Source organism: Phyllobates terribilis, unplaced genomic scaffold, assembly GCF_046119375.1.
Source record: "Phyllobates terribilis strain yellow unplaced genomic scaffold, ASM4611937v1 Scaffold_35__1_contigs__length_13245226, whole genome shotgun sequence".
Taxonomy (NCBI): domain Eukaryota; kingdom Metazoa; phylum Chordata; class Amphibia; order Anura; family Dendrobatidae; genus Phyllobates; species Phyllobates terribilis.
Window position 1 is genome coordinate 4,563,938 of NW_027362795.1, and position 18,369 is coordinate 4,582,306.

The 18,369-nt window shown below is 43.9% G+C and overlaps 1 pseudogene; it reads left to right on the forward strand.

Annotated features, from left to right (window-relative positions):
- Positions 1-18,369, forward strand: part of LOC141182695 (uncharacterized) — a 172,020-nt pseudogene that overhangs the window by 11,208 nt on the left and 142,443 nt on the right.

Genomic DNA, 18,369 nt, shown 5'->3' on the forward strand with positions numbered 1-18,369 from the left:
GACACTGCTGGGAATGCTGGCACATTATACAGTAACGCTATGAAGGTATCAGGGGGATGACAGTATCATTGTATGTGTCAGATTCCTATAAGGTGTCAGGATGTCGCTGTCTATTTTTCCATGGAGGAGTGGGAGTATTTAGAAGGACACAAAGATCTGTACAAGGACGTCATGATGGCGGTTCCTCAGCCCCTCACATCTCCAGGTAATAGACAGGACTAAATACACACGGCCTATAATTATCTGTATGTAAAGAATGAATTCAGTCCCTGTATGTGTTTCCTCCAGATCTATCCAGTAAGAGGACAACACCAGAGAGATGTCCCCGTCCTCTTCTTCCACAGGACTGTAAACAAGAAGATCCCAATATTCCTCAGGATCATCAGGTAGATGGAGAGAAGGTGTCATGAGATCTCCCCTATGATGTGTAGACAGCTGTGAAGGTCTTGTGTTCAGTCTTGTTTTATCCACCAGTATTATATGTTTTATACTTGTGTAATGAGAACGGTGGAGATGGCAGGATTAGAGCCGATCATAGATGTGACTTCTCCATCTGTCTGTGACTTTTACATTTGTTTCAGGGTGAAGATCTGACCCATATTAATACTACAGAGACATATGTGAGGGGTGATGAGCGGTGTAAAGAGGAGATTCCTACATATGACTACCCAGGTGAGTAGTAACCAATAAATGCAGAGAAGTCACAGATTCTTCTCAGTTAGCGGCTGTGGCTGCTTTATCGGTGGTGTAGTCCGGACGTATCACAATCGTGTGATCACCATTTTGCCGCTAGACCACAACATTCTCCTCCACCCAAAAACTGTTAGGGCAAGGGTGGGCAATTCATTTTCCCGAGGGGCCACATTAGAGATCGTGACTGTTGTGAAGGGCCGAACCAATTGGCTGAAATTAATTCTGCTCAATATTAATATCAATATATTAATGATAATATTAATATAATTAATAATTAATTGCATCAATTAATTACATTAATATGGAGCTGAATTAAGCATGCTGACCTCTAACTATATACCACTTAAACCTGAATACAGCCCCTTCTATATATCGTATGAGCCCCCACACAGCCTCCCCATATACAGCATGAGCCCCCACACAGCCTCCCCATATACAGCATGAGCCCCCACACAGCCTCCCCATATACAGCATGAGCCCCCACACAGCCTCCTCAAATAAAGCATGAGCCCCACACAGCCTGCTCATATGCAGTATGTGCCCCACACAGCCACCCCATATACAGCATGAGCCCCACACAGCTTGCTCATATGCAGTATGAGCCCCACACAGCCTGCTCATATGCAGTATGAGCCCCACACAGCCTCCCCATATACAGCATGAGTTCAACACAGCTTCCCCATATACAGCATGAGCCCCCACCCAGCCTCCCCATACACAGCATGAGTTCAACACAGCCTCCCCATATACAACATGAGCCCCCGCACAGCTTCCCCATATACAGCATGAGCCCCCACCCAACCTCCCCATATACGGCATGAGCCCCACACAGCCTCCCCATATACAGCATGAGCCCCCACACAGCCTCCCCATATACAGCATGAGCCCCCACACAGCCTCCCCATATACAGCATGAGCCCCCACACAGCCTCCCCATATACAACATGAGCCCCCACACAGCCTCCCCATATACAGCATGAGCCCCCTCACAGACTCCCCATATACAGCATGAGCCCCCTCACAGCCTCCCCATATACAGCATGAGCCCCCACACAGCCTCCCCATATACAGCATGAGCCCCCACACAGCCCATATTCAGCATGAGCCCCACACAGCCTCCCCATATACAGCATGAGCTCCACACAGCCTGCCCATATGCAGCATGAGCCCCATGCTCGGCATGAGAGCCCCATGGCCTGCCCCATGCTCGGCATGAGAGCCCCATGTCCTGCCCCATGCTCAGCATGAGAGCCCCATGGCCTTCCCCATGCTCGGCATGAGAGCCCAATGGCCTGCCCCATGCTCGGCATGAGAGCCCATGCTCACCTCGCTTCACCCGACGCTCTGCCTCTGTTGCCCTCTCCGCTGCTTCACATACTGATTTGTGGAGGAAGGGGCCAAAGGCCCCTCCTCCACCAATGTAGTCGGCGCGGATGGAGAGTTTGGAGACAGCAGACGGCCGGCGAGCAGGCGGTGGGGGAGGGCGTGGTGCGTCCCGTAGGCCACTGTTTTCCAGCCCCTCGGCCATTTCAGTCCGTGGGCTGGACTCGAGCAGCCAGAGGGCCGGATGTGCGGGCCGCACTTTGCCCAGGTTTGGCTTAGGGCAGTGAAAGCCCTTTTCTAGAGAACTTGCAACCTGGGAGGTCCACTGACCCCCTGGGATTAGAAGACGCTGACCATTACCTGCCCAGATCTGTAAACTACAAAGCCAAATGACAGCGTACGCAGAACGTGCTGACAAGTGAGAAAATCACTTGAAAAATAAATAGAAATTTTAGATTGCCAAGAGCCATTGAGCCCCATACTCCAATTACCCCAGAGAGGTTTCACCACTAGTTACTTATTTATTACTGATGAAGACTGTTGAGTTTGATCATTTCAGTAGATGTGTTGTTGTCTATACTCACAGTTTTGACTATAGTAGTTAGTGTCCAAAATACTCTGATTTAACCCCTTCCTGCAGCCAGTTTTGTTTTCCTAATTAGGCCCCATTTTTCAAATCTGACGTGTGTCACTTTATGTGGTGATAACTTTGGAATTCTTCACAAAGGATAATAGGAAACAAATGGACCTTACAAATTATTTTCCAACTTCTCTTGAATCTGACAATACCTTATATACGGTTGTACCCTACTGTCTGGCACATGGCAGGTTAAGAAGGGAAGGAGCGCCATTTAGCTATTTGAATGCAGATCTTGCTGGAATAGTTTGCAGACACAATGTATTGGGGTCACTGTTCGTGGTCACCTGGCAGCTCAAAAAATGGCCACCACAAACAGGCTTGGCTCTATCTATTCCGTTTTCCAAATCCCAGGGATTGTCTTGCTCATCACCCTTTAACACCTTCATGACCTTGACTTATGTATACGTCCAGGCGATTTTGTGTGCCCAGGAGCTATGCACACACAATCGCCACTGGCTGTCAGCTGATCTGATAGCTGACACCCAACACTCAGGGCACCGCTCCCAGCACTTTAACCCCCGAATTACTGTGATTGACATCCATCGCAGCATTTAGAAGACAGGCAGAGGGACAGAGCCCCCTCTGCCATCCGATCGGATTGCAAAAATCGGTGGTGGGCTCAGTGGCGTTTTTTTTTCCAGCACCGATTAGATTACGATCGCGCTGAAAAAAAATCGCAGCATGCTGGATTCAGATCACACACACATATATAAGACTTTGGGTGCGTGTGAAACATCGCACTGCACTCGGATATCACCCGAGCGCAGTTCGATTCCCTCCGACACCAGCAACAGAGGAGTTGGAGAAATTGATTTCTCCATTCCCTCCGCAGCTGTGCTGCGATCCTCTCTGTGCTAGAGGATCAGAGCACTGACATTCGACTCCCGCTCGCAGCGAGCATGAGCTGAATGTCATTAGCATATCGGATCAGATACCTTATGCTAGTGGGCTCCCGGCCTTTCAGAGCATTTAGTGTGGAGAGGGCCTGGAGGCACGAGCTCTGGAGCTGTGATGTTCATGTTAAGCAAAGCTAAACCTTTGGTTGTTTATACTGAAGCGTGGCAAGGCAGGCACAGATCTGGCCAAGGTTACGAAAGAATTTCTGCATTACTCAAGGTTCTTAAGAGCACAATGTCCTCCATAATCCTTAAATGGAAGAAGTTTGGGACCACCAGAAGCCTTCCTAGACCTGGCCGTCCAGCCAAACTGAGCAATCGTGGGAGAAGAACCTTGGTGAGAGAGGTAAAGAAAAACCCCAAGATCACTGTGTCTGAGATCCAGAGATGCAGCAGGGAGATGGGAGAAAGTTTCACAAAGTCACTGCAGTCCTCCACCAGTGGACCGACATACAGTGCCTACAAGTAGTATTCAACCCCCTGCAGATTTAGCTGGTTTGATAAGATGCAAATAAGTAAGAGCCTTCAAACTGCAAACGAGAGTAGGATTTATGAACAGAAGCATAAATCTTACAAACCAAAAAGTTATGTTGCTCAGTTGAATTTTATTAAATTTTAAACATAAGTGTGGGTCAATTATTATACAACCCCTATGTTTAATATTTTGTGGAATAACCCTTGTTTGCAATTACAGCTAATAATCGTCTTTTATAAGACCTGATCAGGCCGGCACAGGTCTGTGGAGTTATCTTGGCCCACTCCTCCATGCAGATCTTCTCCAAGTTATCTAGGTTCTTTGGGTGTCTCATGTGGACTTTATTCTTGAGCTCCTTCCACAAGTTTTCAATTGGGTTAAGGTCAGGAGACTGACTAGGCCACTCCAACACCTTGACTTTTTCCCTCTTGAACCAGGATTTGGTTTTCTTGGTTGTGTGCTTTGGGTCGTTGTCTTGTTGGAAGATGAAATTACGACCCATCTTAAGATCCTTGATGGAGGAGCGGAGGTTCTTGGCCAAAATCTCCAGGTAGGCCGTGCTATCCATCTTCCCATGGATGCGGACCAGATGGCCAGGCCCCTTGGCTGAGAAACAGCCCCACAGCATGATGCTGCCACCACCATGCTTGACTGTAGGGATGGTATTCTTGGGGTCGTATGCAGTGCCATCCAGTCTCCAAACGTCACGTGTGTGGTTGGCACCAAAGATCTCAATCTTGGTCTCATCTGACCATAGAACCTTGAACCAGTCTGTCTCAGAGTCCTCCAAGTGATCATGAGCAAACTGTAGACGAGCCTTGACATGACGCTTTGAAAGTAAAGGTACCTTACGGGCTCGTCTGGAACGGAGACCATTGCGGTGGAGTACGTTACTTATGGTATTGACTGAAACCAATGTCCCCACTGCCATGAGATCTTCCCGGAGCTCCTTCCTTGTTGTCCTTGGGTTAGCCTTGACTCTTTGGACAAGCCTGGCCTCGGCACGGGAGGACACTTTCAAAGGCTGTCCAGGCCGTGGAAGGCTAACAGTAGTACCATAAGCCTTCCACTTACGGATGATGCTCCCAACAGTGGAAACAGGTAGGCCCAACTCCTTGGAAAGGGTTTTGTACCCCTTGCCAGCCTTGTGACCCTCCACGATCTTGTCTCTGATGGCCTTGGAATGCTCCTTTGTCTTTCCCATGTTGACCATGTCTGAGTGCTGTTCACAAGTTTGGGGAGGGTCTTAAATAGTCACAAAAGGCTGGCAAAAGAGATCTTTAATCCACACATGTGAAGCTCATTATTCTTGGTGCCTGAACTACTTCTTAATACTTTAGGGGGACCAAACAGAATTCTTGTGGTTTGAGGGGTTGAATAATAAATGACACTCTGAATTAACTTTTAACGTTAAAAAAAAAAAAAAAAAAAAAAAGCAATATTTGCTGCAGTGCATTTCCCACTTCCAGGCTGATCTACAGTACAAATGTCACAATGCCAAGTTAATTCTGCATGTGTCAACCAGCTAAATCTGCAGGGGGTTGAATACTACTTGTAGGCACTGTAAGTCTCTCCTCAGTGCAAGACATGAAATCCTGCATAGAGTTTGCTCAAAAACACATGAAGGAATCCCAGACTATGAGAAATAAGATTCTATGGTCTGATGAGGCGAAGGTAGAACTTTTTGGTGATAATTCTAAGCGGTATGTGTGGAGAAAACCAGGCACTGCTCATCACCTGCCCAATACAATCCCAACAGTGAAACATGGTGGTCGCAGCATCATGTTATGGGGGTGTTTTTCCAGCTGCAGGGACAGGACGACTGGTTGCAATTGAAGGAAACATGAATGCGGCCAAGTACAGAGATATCCTGGATGAAAACCTCTTCCAGACTTAGCCGAAGGTTCCCCTTCCAACAAGACAATTACCCTAAGTACACAGCTAAAATAACAAAGGAGTGGCTTCAGAACAACTCTGTGACCATTCTTGACTGGCTCAGCCAGAGCCCTGACCTAAATCCAATTGAGCATCCCTGGAGAGACCTGAAAATGGCTGTCCACCAATGTACACCATCCAACCTGACGGAACTGGAGAAGATCTGCAAGGAAGAATGGCAGAGGATCCCCAAATCCAAGTGTGAAAAACTTGTTGCGTCATTCCTGAGAAGACTCATTGCTGTACTACATCAAAAGGGGGCTTCTACTCAATACTGAGCAAAGGGTCTGAACACTTTCTGCACCCATTGTGTGTGTGTGTGTGTGTGTGTGTGTGTGTGTGTGTGTGTGTATATATATATATATATATATATATATATATATATATATATATATATATATATATATATGTACCCGTAAATATTGTTATGAAAAAACAAAGTAAACCACATGCACTATATACAGTGCCTACAAGTAGTATTCAACCCCCTGCAGATTTAGCTGGTTTGATAAGATGCAAATAAGTTAGAGCCTTCAAACTGCAAACGAGAGTAGGTTTTATGAACAGAAGCATAAATCTTACAAACCAAAAAGTTATGTTGCTCAGTTGAATTTTATTAAATTTTAAACATAAAAGTGTGGGTCAATTATTATACAACCCCTATGTTTAATATTTTGTGGAATAACCCTTGTTTGCAATTACAGCTAATAATCGTCTTTTATAAGACCTGATCAGGCCGGCACAGGTCTGTGGAGTTATCTTGGCCCACTCCTCCAAGCAGATCTTCTCCAAGTTATCTAGGTTCTTTGGGTGTCTCATGTGGACTTTATTCTTGAGCTCCTTCCACAAGTTTTCAATTGGGTTAAGGTCAGGAGACTGACTAGGCCACTCCAACACCTTGACTTTTTCCCTCTTGAACCAGGCCTTGGTTTTCTTGGCTGTGTGCTTTGGGTCGTTGTCTTGTTGGAAGATGAAATTACGACCCATCTTAAGATCCTTGATGGAGGAGCGGAGGTTCTTGGCCAAAATCTCCAGGTAGGCCGTGCTATCCATCTTCCCATGGATGCGGACCAGATGGCCAGGCCCCTTGGCAGAGAAACAGCCCCACAGCATGATGCTGCCACCACCATGCTTGACTGTAGGGATGGTATTCTTGGGGTCGTATGCAGTGCCATCCACTCTCCAAACGTCACGTGTGTGGTTGACACCAAAGATCTCGATCTTGGTCTCATCAGACCATAGAACCTTGAACCAGTCTGTCTCAGAGTCCTCCAAGTGATCATGAGCAAACTGTAAACGAGCCTTGACATGACGTTTTGAAAGTAAAGGTACCTTACGGGCTCGTCTGGAACGGAGACCATTGCGGTGGAGTACGTTACTTATGGTATTGACTGAAACCATTGTCCCCACTGCCATGAGATCTTCCCGGAGCTCCTTCCTTGTTGTCCTTGGGTTAGCCTTGACTCTTCGGACAAGCCTGGCCTCGGCACGGGAGAACACTTTCAAAGGCTGTCCAGGCCGTGGAAGGCTAACAGTAGTTTCATAAGCCTTCCACTTACGGCTGATGCTCCCAACAGTGGAGACAGGTAGGCCCAACTCCTTGGAAAGGGTTTTGTACCCCTTGCCTGCCTTGTGACCCTCCACGATCTTGTCTCTGATGGCCTTGGAATGCTCCTTTGTCTTTCCCATGTTGACCATGTCTGAGTGCTGTTCACAAGTTTGGGGAGGGTCTTAAATAGTCAGAAAAGGCTGGCAAAAGATATCTTTAATCCACACATGTGAAGCTCATTATTCTTGGTGCCTGAACTACTTCTTAATACTTTAGGGGGACCAAACAGAATTCTTGTGGTTTGAGGGGTTGAATAATAAATGACACTCTGAATTAACTTTTAACATTTAAAAAAAAAAAAAAAAAGTTGCTGCAGTGCATTTCCCACTTCCAGGCTGATCTACAGTACAAATGTCACAATGCCAAGTTAATTCTGCATGTGTCAACCAGCTAAATCTGCAGGGGGTTGAATACTACTTGTAGGCACTGTATACAGTACAGACCAAAAGTTTGTACAAACCAAAAGTTTGGACACACCTCATTTAAAGATTTTTCTGTATTTTCATGACTATGAAAATTGTACATTCACACTGAAGGCATCAAAACTATGAATTAACACATGTGGAATTATATACTTAACAAAAAAGTGTGAAACAACTGAAAATATGTCTTATATTCTAGGTTCTTCAAAGTAGCCACCTTTTGCTTTGATGACTGCTTTGCACGCTCTTGGCATTCTCTTGATGAGCTTCAATAGGTAGTCACCGGAAATGGTTTTCACTTCACAGGTGTGCCCTGTCAGGTTTAATAAGTGGGATTTCTTGCCTTATAAATGGGGTTGGGACCATCAGTTGTGTTGTGCAGAAGTCAGGTGGATACACAGCTGATAGTCCTACTGAATAGACTGTTAGCTGCTTTTTTCGTGCCATAATACAAATTCTAAGCAAAGAAAAACGAGTGGCCATCATTACTTTAAGAAATGAAGGTCAGTCAGTGCGAAAAATTGGGAAAACTTTGAATGTGTCCCCAAGTGCAGTTGCAAAAATCATCAAGCGCTACAAAGAAACTGGCTCACATGAGGACCACCCCAGGAAAGGAAGACCAAGAGTCACCTCTGCTTCTGAGGATAAGTTTATCCGAGTCACCAGCCTCAGAAATCGCAGGTCAACAGCAGCTCAGATTAGAGACCAGGTCAATGCCACACAGAGTTCTAGCAGCAGACACATCTCTACAACAACTGTTAAGAGGAGACTTTGTGCAGCAGGCCTTCATGGTAAAATAGCTGCTAGGAAACCACTGCTAAGGACAGGCAACAAGCAGAAGAGACTTGTTTGGGCTAAAGAACACAAGGAATGGACATTAGACCAGTGGAAATCTGTGCTTTGGTCTGATGAGTCCAAATTTGAGATCTTTAGTTCCAACCACCGTGTCTTTGTGCGACGCAGAAAAGGTGAACGGATGGACTCTACATGCCTGGTTCCCACCGTGAAGCATGGAGGAGGAGGTGTGATGGTGTGGGGGTGCTTTGCTGGTGACACTGTTGGGAATTTATTCAAAATTGAAGGCATACTGAACCAGCATGGCTACCACAGCATCTTGCAGCAACATGCTATTCGATCCGGTTTGCGTTTAGTTGGACCATCATTTATTTTTCAACAGGACAATGACCCCAAACACACCTCCAGGCTGTGTAAGGGCTATTTGACCAAGGAGGAGAGTGATGGGGTGCTACGCCAGATGACCTGGCCTCCACAGTCACCAGACCTGAATGGTTTAGGGTGAGCTGGACCGCAGAGTGAAGGCAAAAGGGCCAACAAGTGCTAAGCAGCTCTGGGAACTCCTTCAAGATTGTTGGAAGACCATTTCCGGTGACTACCTCTTGAAGCTCATCAAGAGAATGCCAAGAGTGTGCAAAGCAGTCATCAAAGCAAAAGGTGGCTACTTTGAAGAACCTAGAATATAAGACATATTTTCAGTTGTTTCACACTTTTTTGTTAAGTATATAATTCCACATGTGTTAATTCATAGTTTTGATGCCTTCAGTGTGAATGTACAATTTTCATAATCATGAAAATACAGAAAAATCTTTAAATGAGAAGGTGTGTCCAAACTTTTGGTCTGTACTGTATATGTTGTGGAGGATCCTGCAGTCTGATCCTTATTGGTCAATCTAGACTGTATAAATGACATCAATGCAGTTTAATAGCCATATAATAGCAATCTGTATATCAAAAAACAATACCTCACTGGTTATGCTATATCATATATAATCAATCCAATGACCGCACAAATGAAGAAAAATTTGCATATAAACCGATAAAAAAAAATATATATATATATATATATATATATACAACCAATGAGGTTTACATGGACCTGCACGATTTTGCATATACACCATACACACCATGTGTTTAGAGCTTGTATGCAAGTTAGAAGTTACTTACCGTCCATTAACATTCCTGACTGACAGTCCACGAGAGACGAGCAGCGGGACCTATGTAAGAAGGTCCGCAATAACTCACTGTGTCAGCGTTTTATTGCCCGATGCTTGTATGCAAGTTAGAAGTTAATTACTGTCCATTAACATTCCTGAATGACAGTCCACGAGAGACGAGCAGCGGGACCTATGTGAGAAGGTCCGCAATAACTCGTTGCGTCGGCGTTTTGATGTCCGATGCTTGAAGCTGTCAGTGCTGATTACTTGGATGTGGAGCTGGCGGCATGAGCACGCAGGGAGCCCCGGCCGGTGGCTTGCCTGCGGCTGAACTTGCCGCGTGTGAAGGAGCAGTGGCATTTTCCAGTTTTTATTTGTCAGTTCCACAGTTATTACCTCATAAAATGATACTTGTCAGAATTGTAAAATTTGGACTGGTCATGAAGGTGAAAACAGGCTTTGGGGGGGTAAAGGAGTTAACCCCTACACATATATCTGGACTTACACAGAGACCTCAAGGCTTGGGCCACGGTGTAAGGCCACGGCCCCACTATCAGTATTTGGTCAGTATTTTCTCAGGAATGGTAGCCAAAACCAGGAGTGGGTGATAAATGCAGAATTGGTGACTTGTTTCTATTATACCTTTTCTCTGATTGTTCCTCACCTGGTTTTGGCTCCCACTCCGGAGAGAAAATACTGACCGAATCCTGAACAAATACTGATAGTGGGGCTGTGGCCTTACCTGCAGTTCTGTGGAGTGAGACGGCAAGAAGAATAGTCAGGTAGCCGGGTCAGAACCAGCAGGGCCGAGAAAATACAAAATCAGAAGACACCAGTAGTCAGTAAACGGGCCGAGGTCACAACAGGACACAAATACACAAGCCGTTAGCTGAGCACAGAGGACTGAACCAGAGGAGAACAAGGCTGTATCTGGCAGCTGTAGTAGGGTGTGGTGCTTTCCAGTTGGCTGAAGCAGGGAGCAGATTACTCCAGCTGGACAGCACACACCCCCATACTGCTAGACTGGATGGTACTACTGGTCCCAGGCACCCTAATCTTACTGGCTGGACAGAGCCTGCACCACCCAGAACTTCTGGTTCTGACGTCTCCTCCATCACCAGCGCCACCTGCAGGATGAATAAGGCGGCTCCTAGTGACGTCACAGGAGCAGATCCCGGAGGAGATGGGACACAATTACAGAAGCCCTAATATAACAAAATGGCAGAAAACCAGAGCAGTAGAAATCCCCATAAAGTGACTCAATTTTGGAAATTATAATTCTCAGTGAAATAATCTATAGGAGTAGTGACTATTTTGACTCCACAGCACTTTCCTGAAATTAACACACACTGGATGTTGTAGATTGAAAATTGCAAATATATTATTTCATTACCCAACACATAGTGCCCAGATTGTGCTAAAGGAGACACACAACATCAATTAAGTGGGTTCTTCTCACTATAGTAATGTCAAATACATGGAGGCTAAATGTGGCTTGGGGGCACTGCAAGGCTCAGAAGTGAGGGGGAGATCTGACTTTGGGGAGAGCGGATATTGCTGGATTGGTTTATGGAAGCCATGTTGCTTTTCAAAAGCCTTTGAGCCACTAATAATGTGGAAACCTCTGTTTTTCCATTGACATATGATGGACCTGAGTGGGGACTTGTTTTTTGTGGGATGAATAGAAGTTTTTATTGGTATTATTTTTGACTGCATAATATTCTTTTGTGGCTTTTTATTCCATATTTGGGAGGCAGAATGAACAATCAGTTGAACACCACAGTCTACTGCTTCATGCTATGAGGTTTTCTATTAGACTGTGAACTATCAGTGTCTTGGTGAATAATTCAATTTTTTTGCATAACTTGCCATTTTTACTGACAGTTTAAGTAGAAATGTTCAAAAATATAAAATTCAAGGATACTTTATTAAAAAAAATAATAATTTGCTTTCTTCTTGGCAGATGTCTGTACCAGGAGATCAGAGGAACAGCTGACGTCTTCAATTTTCAAATCAAATAATTTTGAGATCTCACAGGATACAATTGAAGTGAATGCCATTATTCCAGATATACCATCATCCCTTCACAGCAAAGATCTGTCATCTGATCCTTTGAAACAGGTTCTATCTTCTGATTCATTACCGACTACTAAGGAAAATCAAAGTCACAAAATAAGCATTAAAAAACGAATTGCTTCTAAAGCAAAAAAGCCATTTTCACATTCAGAATATGGAAATCATTTTCCGCTTGAAACGTCTTTTCTTAAACATCAAAAAATTCACACAGCAGATAATAGATTTTCGTGTGGGAGTTGTTTTAACCAGAAATCAGATCTTGTTAGTCACCAGAGAGTTCACACAGGGGAGAAGCCATTTTCATGTTCAGAATGTGGGAAATGTTTTGTGAAGAATATATCTCTTCTCAATCACCAGAGAGTCCACACAGGGGAAAAGCCTTTTTCATGTTCAGAATGTGGGAAATGTTTTAAATGGAAAACAAATCTTGATAGCCACCAGAGAATCCACAGAAGCGAGAAGCCATTTTCATGTTCAGAATGTGAGAAATCTTTTACAGAGAAAACACATCTCATCACACATCAGAGAACTCACACAGGGGAGAAGCCTTTTTCATGTTCAGAATGTGGGAAATGTTTTGCAAAGAAATCAACTCTTAATGCACATCAGAGAACTCACACAGGGGAGAAGCCATTTTCATGTTCAGAATGTGGAAAATGTTTTATAGAGAAATCAAAGCTTATCAGACATCAGATAACTCACACAGGGAAGATGCCTTTTTCATGTTCAGAATGTGGAAAATGTTTTCTAGATAAATCAACTCTTTTTACACATCAAAGAACTCACACAGGGGAGAAGCCTTTTTCATGTTCAGAATGTGGGAAATGTTTTAACCAGAAATCAGATTTTGTTAAGCACCAGAGAATCCACACAGGGGAGAAGCCTTTTTCATGTTCAGATTGTGGGAAAAGTTTTGTACAGAAATCACATCTTAATATACATCAGAGAACTCACACAGGGGAGAAGCCTTTTTCATGTTCAGAATGTGGGATATATTTTACACGGAAATCATCTCTTAAGAAACATCAGAGACGTCACACAGGGGAGAAGTCTTTTTCATGTTCAGAATGTGGGAAATGTTTTGTAGATAAATCATCTCTTCTTAGTCACCAGAGAAGTCACACAGGGTAAAAGCCTTTTTTATTTTCTTAAATTATATTCTTATTGTTCAGAATACATTTCCTCTTCTCAGACGGGACGTAAGCCCCTTAAGAAAAGTCTTTAAACGAGTATTTGAACCATAAAATCAAATTTTATTGGAAAAAAATCATTATTTAAAACATGATTAAACTAATCACAGTGCTTCACAAATATGGACGGGCTAATAAATATGCAATCTAAACAGTATATGTGTAAACTTTTTATATCCCAATGTCACCAAAAATCATGAATCACTAGTTTACAATATGTTATTCACAAATGTGACTATATTGCTATCTCATGACATGTAAAAGTAAAAATGAATCTAATAATAGCATTGAAAAATACCTATGTCTGTGAAGCAATTGTCACTATTAATTTGTATGGTGCTGTGTAATGACCATGCTGCCACCTTATGGAGAACTTAAAACTACAACCAATATTGTTAATAGTGTAGAAAGGTGCCCATAGGGAACAGAAACAGCTGTCAAAAAGTATGAAGCGCAATCACTATGTCACGTGGACAAAGGGATAAAAGCTAATGAATGGCATTACCTGAATCAATGTTATGTGCTGAAGCCCGTCCGTCCGTTATTGTTCAGAATGTAGGAAATATTTCATACAGAAATCAAATTTTGTTAAGCACCAGACTGCGCAGTCACACAGGTGAGAAGCTTTTTTCCTGTTCTTAATGTGGGAAATGTTTTACTTGGAAATCAATTCTTAATTAACTTCAAAGAAATCACACAGAGGAGAAGCCTTTTTCATGTTCAGAATGTTGAAAACGTTTTAACCGAAAATTGGATCTTCTTAAAGGGGTTGTTCACTACTAGGACAACCCTTTTTTCATGTTTGGCCTTGATAAAATAAAAAAACTCATACTCGGGTCCCGTGTTGGTGCTGTTCCAGCAGTGTTGTGACTCACATTATTTTACACGGAAATCAACTCTTAATACACATCAGAAAAGTCACACAGGGGTGAAACTTTTTCATGTTCAGAGTGTGGGAAATATTTTACATGGGAATCATCTCTTAAGAAACATCAGAAAAGTCACACAGAGGAGAAGCTTTTTTCATGTTCAAAATGTGGGAAATGTTTTAACTAGAAAGTGCATCTTGATAGCCACGGGAGAACCCACACAGAGGAGAATGCCGCGACTGCACCCTACTGGTCTCTGTACAGATTAGAAAGGCCATAGCTGCACAACTAAAAACACAACCTAGGACCTAACCCTTAAATAGGCATTTGAGGAGTTTCTCATACCAGAGAGGAGGCTGCAACACACTGTCAATAAAGGGAAAGAAAAGTGTGAAGTAAGATATGAAAAACCCTGAGTGAGAAACCCATTCATATAGGGCAAAGAAGACAAGCTAATGAGAACCAAAAATAAAAGGAATAAGTATAACTTTCCAGAAACCTAACCTTGGTAGAAAGAAAAGGTACTGGGAGGGAAAGCAAACAGAGAAGGAGGATTGTTTCACCTTTGTGGTGAAACTTACAAAATTCATCCTCACTCACAATTATTTGAATTTCATAACAACATTTATCTACAGGAGACTGGTACAGCAATGGGAAGTAAAATGGCTCCACAGTGCGCAAATCTTTTTCTGGCTTTCTGTTGTTTATCCCTCTGTGGATTCAGTGCTGCCTGCAGCCCTCCATTATACATACCACATGTGTTATGCATTTCACAACCCAGAAAGGTGAGAAATTTCTGTTTTCTCACAACTTAATCTGGTAACAGCGCAATTTGCGCTCCCTTTTTATTTATTTTTAGTTTCCAGGTGGAGCATAGGCCTGGGAAAAAACATGGGAATGATGATACCTTATCAAGGGTCTTTGTATGGTGGCAGAAGGTGCCAAAGGTGGGCAGATGGGGGAGGGATTGTAAGGTTGCAGCTGGACATGTCGTGGACGGGAGGTAAGTGTCCTCAAGGTGCCAAGCCTTGGTGATGTACGGAAGACCAATTTTCCTCTTTACTCTCCAAATCACACCTCACCACCTGTGAACTTGACCCAATCCCGTCCCATCTCATCCCCAACCTTACCACAGTCTTCATCCCAACCCTTACCCACCTTTTCAACCTGTCAATAACAACTGGTATTTTCCCCTCATACTTCAAACATGCCTCGATCACACCCATCCTCAAAAAGCCCTCCCTTGACCCATCCTCTCTGACTAGCTATTGCCCCATATCACTTCTCCCTTACGTCTCAAAACTACTGGAACAACACATCCATTCTGAACTGTCTTCCCACCTCTTCTCCTGCTCTCTCTTTGACCGCCTCCAATCTGGCTTTCGACCGCACCATTCTACTGAGACTGCCCTGACTAAAGTCACCAACAACCAACTAACCACCAAATCCAAGCGACACTACTCTGTCTTCCTCCTCCTAGACCTGTCATCTGCCTTCGACACAGTGAACCATACCCTCTTACTACAAATTCTCTCATCTCTTGGCATCAAAGACTTGGCCGTATCTTGGATCTCCTCATACTTAACAGACAGGACATTCAGTGTCTCCCACTAACACACCACCTCCTCATCTCACCCCCTATCTGTCGATGTCCCCCAAGGTTCAGTCCTAAGACCCCTGCTCTTCTCCATCTACACCATTGGCTAGGACAACTCATAGAGTCTCATGGCTTTCAGTACCACCTCTATGCTGACGGCACACAGATCTACCTCTCTGGACCCGATATCTCCTCCCTACTAACCAAAATCCCACAATGTCTGTCCGCCATCTCATCCTTCTTCTCTGACAGATTTCTAAAACTTAACATGGATAAAACAGAATTCATGGTCTTTCCGCCATCTCATTCATCCCCCCGCCTGACCTATCTATCAACGTCAATGGCTGCCCACTCTACCCAGTCCCTCAAGCTCACTGCCCGATTAATCCACCTGTCCCCACGCTATTCCCCGGCCTCTCCCCTCTGTCAATCCCTTCACTGGCTCCCCGTTGCCCAGAGAATCCAGTTCAAAACCCTAACCCTGGCCTACAAAGCCATCCACAACCTGTCTCCTTATATCTCTGACCTAGTCTCCTGGTACATACCCGCACGCAACCTCCGATCCTCACAAGATCTCCTTCTCTACTCCCCTCTTATCTCCTCTTCCCACAATCGCGTACAATATTTCTCCCGTGCATCCCCCCTACTCTGGAATTCTCTACCCCAACATATCAGACTCTCACCTACCATGGAAACCTTCAAAAGGAACCTGAAGACTCACCTCTTCCGACAAGCCTACAATCTGCAGTAACCATTGCTCCACCATACTGGTGCACGACTAGCTCTACCCTCACTTACTGTATGCTGAACTATCCCTTGTAGATATCCCCTGGATTTATAATTTTAACAGCATGATTTTAAAGGAATTCTAATAAACATGAAGTTTTAACACACATTCAGATTCCTATTTGGATGTTTGTTGTTGGATCCTTGCTTTTTGTTGATATCCCTTGTAGATTGTGAGCCCTCGCGGGCAGGGTCCTCGTTCCTCCTGTACCAGTTGTTGTCACGTTTTGTTAAAGATCTTTGTAATAGTTCATGTATGTATACCCCTTTTTCACATGTAAAGCGCCATGGAATAAATAGAGCTATAATAATAAATAATAATAATAATGTAGGACTCGGAAAAGTAGGCTGCAGCACACATAGTGCTGAGAGGTATTTAATGGGCTCGGATTATAGGGCCGTGTTTTACGGGCATCTAAAAGAGCTGGGGTGATCAGCTGCTCACTTACCTCCAGTCCAGGTCTTGGAAGGCCTGATTTAAGACAGCTGAGCTTGTCTCAGTCTGTGTGTGTGTGTTGTGCAAAGTGAGCAGACCTTGCATGTGCTGCTCAGACCTTGCTGAAGGCAGAGAAAGGCATCTGCATTTAAACGACTGAGGCCGCGCTGTATGGACTAGATATTTTGTGTTTTGTTCTGTTATACCTTTTTGGAACCTGAAATAGGCTGTTATGTTTTGTTTCCTGCCTGGTTTATGGACATTTAATAAACCACCAGTTTGTTTGAACCTGCGCACTGCATCCCTGTATGAACCAGCGCCTACCACAGAGCAGACTCCTCACAACACTTTAATATATTTCATCCCACCATCAACTCATCACGCAACTATTCACTCCTGTACTGAATTTAACTTTTTAGACACCTTCAAGCTATTGAACAATGAAATAGAGATGGCCCTGTCCCTCTACATGGGTCAGTCTCCATCCAAAACACATAATAAAACTCTATTGTCTACAACCAACCCATTAGATATGTGATGGTGTGATATGATATGTGGGTATCTTTTTGTGTATAGTTATATTTTACTGATTTTCATAGTGTTCTCTTGTTGCTCTGTGTCCCTCTAATGTTGACTTCTCTTGTAGGATGAGTTGATATTTGTTAATTGATGAATAGCTGGTATTTATCATCTGATATCAGCTCCCACAGTTTATTGTACTGTTATCTTTGCCCAGGGTCAGTGAATAATGCTGTTTGCTAAAATGCTAATGACATATTGAACCAGGCTAGCTTGTTGATTTTGCAATGTAATGGAAATACCAGCAATGGGACCTCCCCCCCTGACCTGTGAATGAGGAGAAGGGACTTTTAAATATCACAGCCAGGAGAGACACTGGTGGGATTCTGTATGGGACGAGGATGTGAGGACAGCATGCCAGAGAGAATGGGAGAAGCCTGGATGACTTTGGAAATATTTCTTGAAGGAATATATATGGAGAAACATATGGACTATTTTATCCTCTGTCTGCTGGATTGTTGGACTCTCATCTCCCAGGGCGTTAGTACCATTACCGGACTGCATTCATGTTTATGGACTATTTTTATCCTCTGTGTGGTGGATTGTATATGGACCTTTCAGTATTGCCTATAATAAAGGTCTTGGAATTGTTCAATCTTCTCTTGCTCTGTTGATTGTGTGATGTTGGAGAAGGACCCCGTGACAAGATACAATCGGATATGTTCCAACCCTATGGACAGAGACAACACCTTGGTGGCCTCAGAAGGACTTTTTTGAACGAGGGATACCATACAAGAAGAATTGAAAACCAGATTGCAAGAGCCACCAGAATATCAAGGAATCATCTCCTACATTACAAAACTAAACAAGAAAGCAATCTGGTGCCTCTAATAGTCCCCTAAAATCCAATTAGGGGGGTGCTAAGTAGAGCTACATGGAAATTACAAC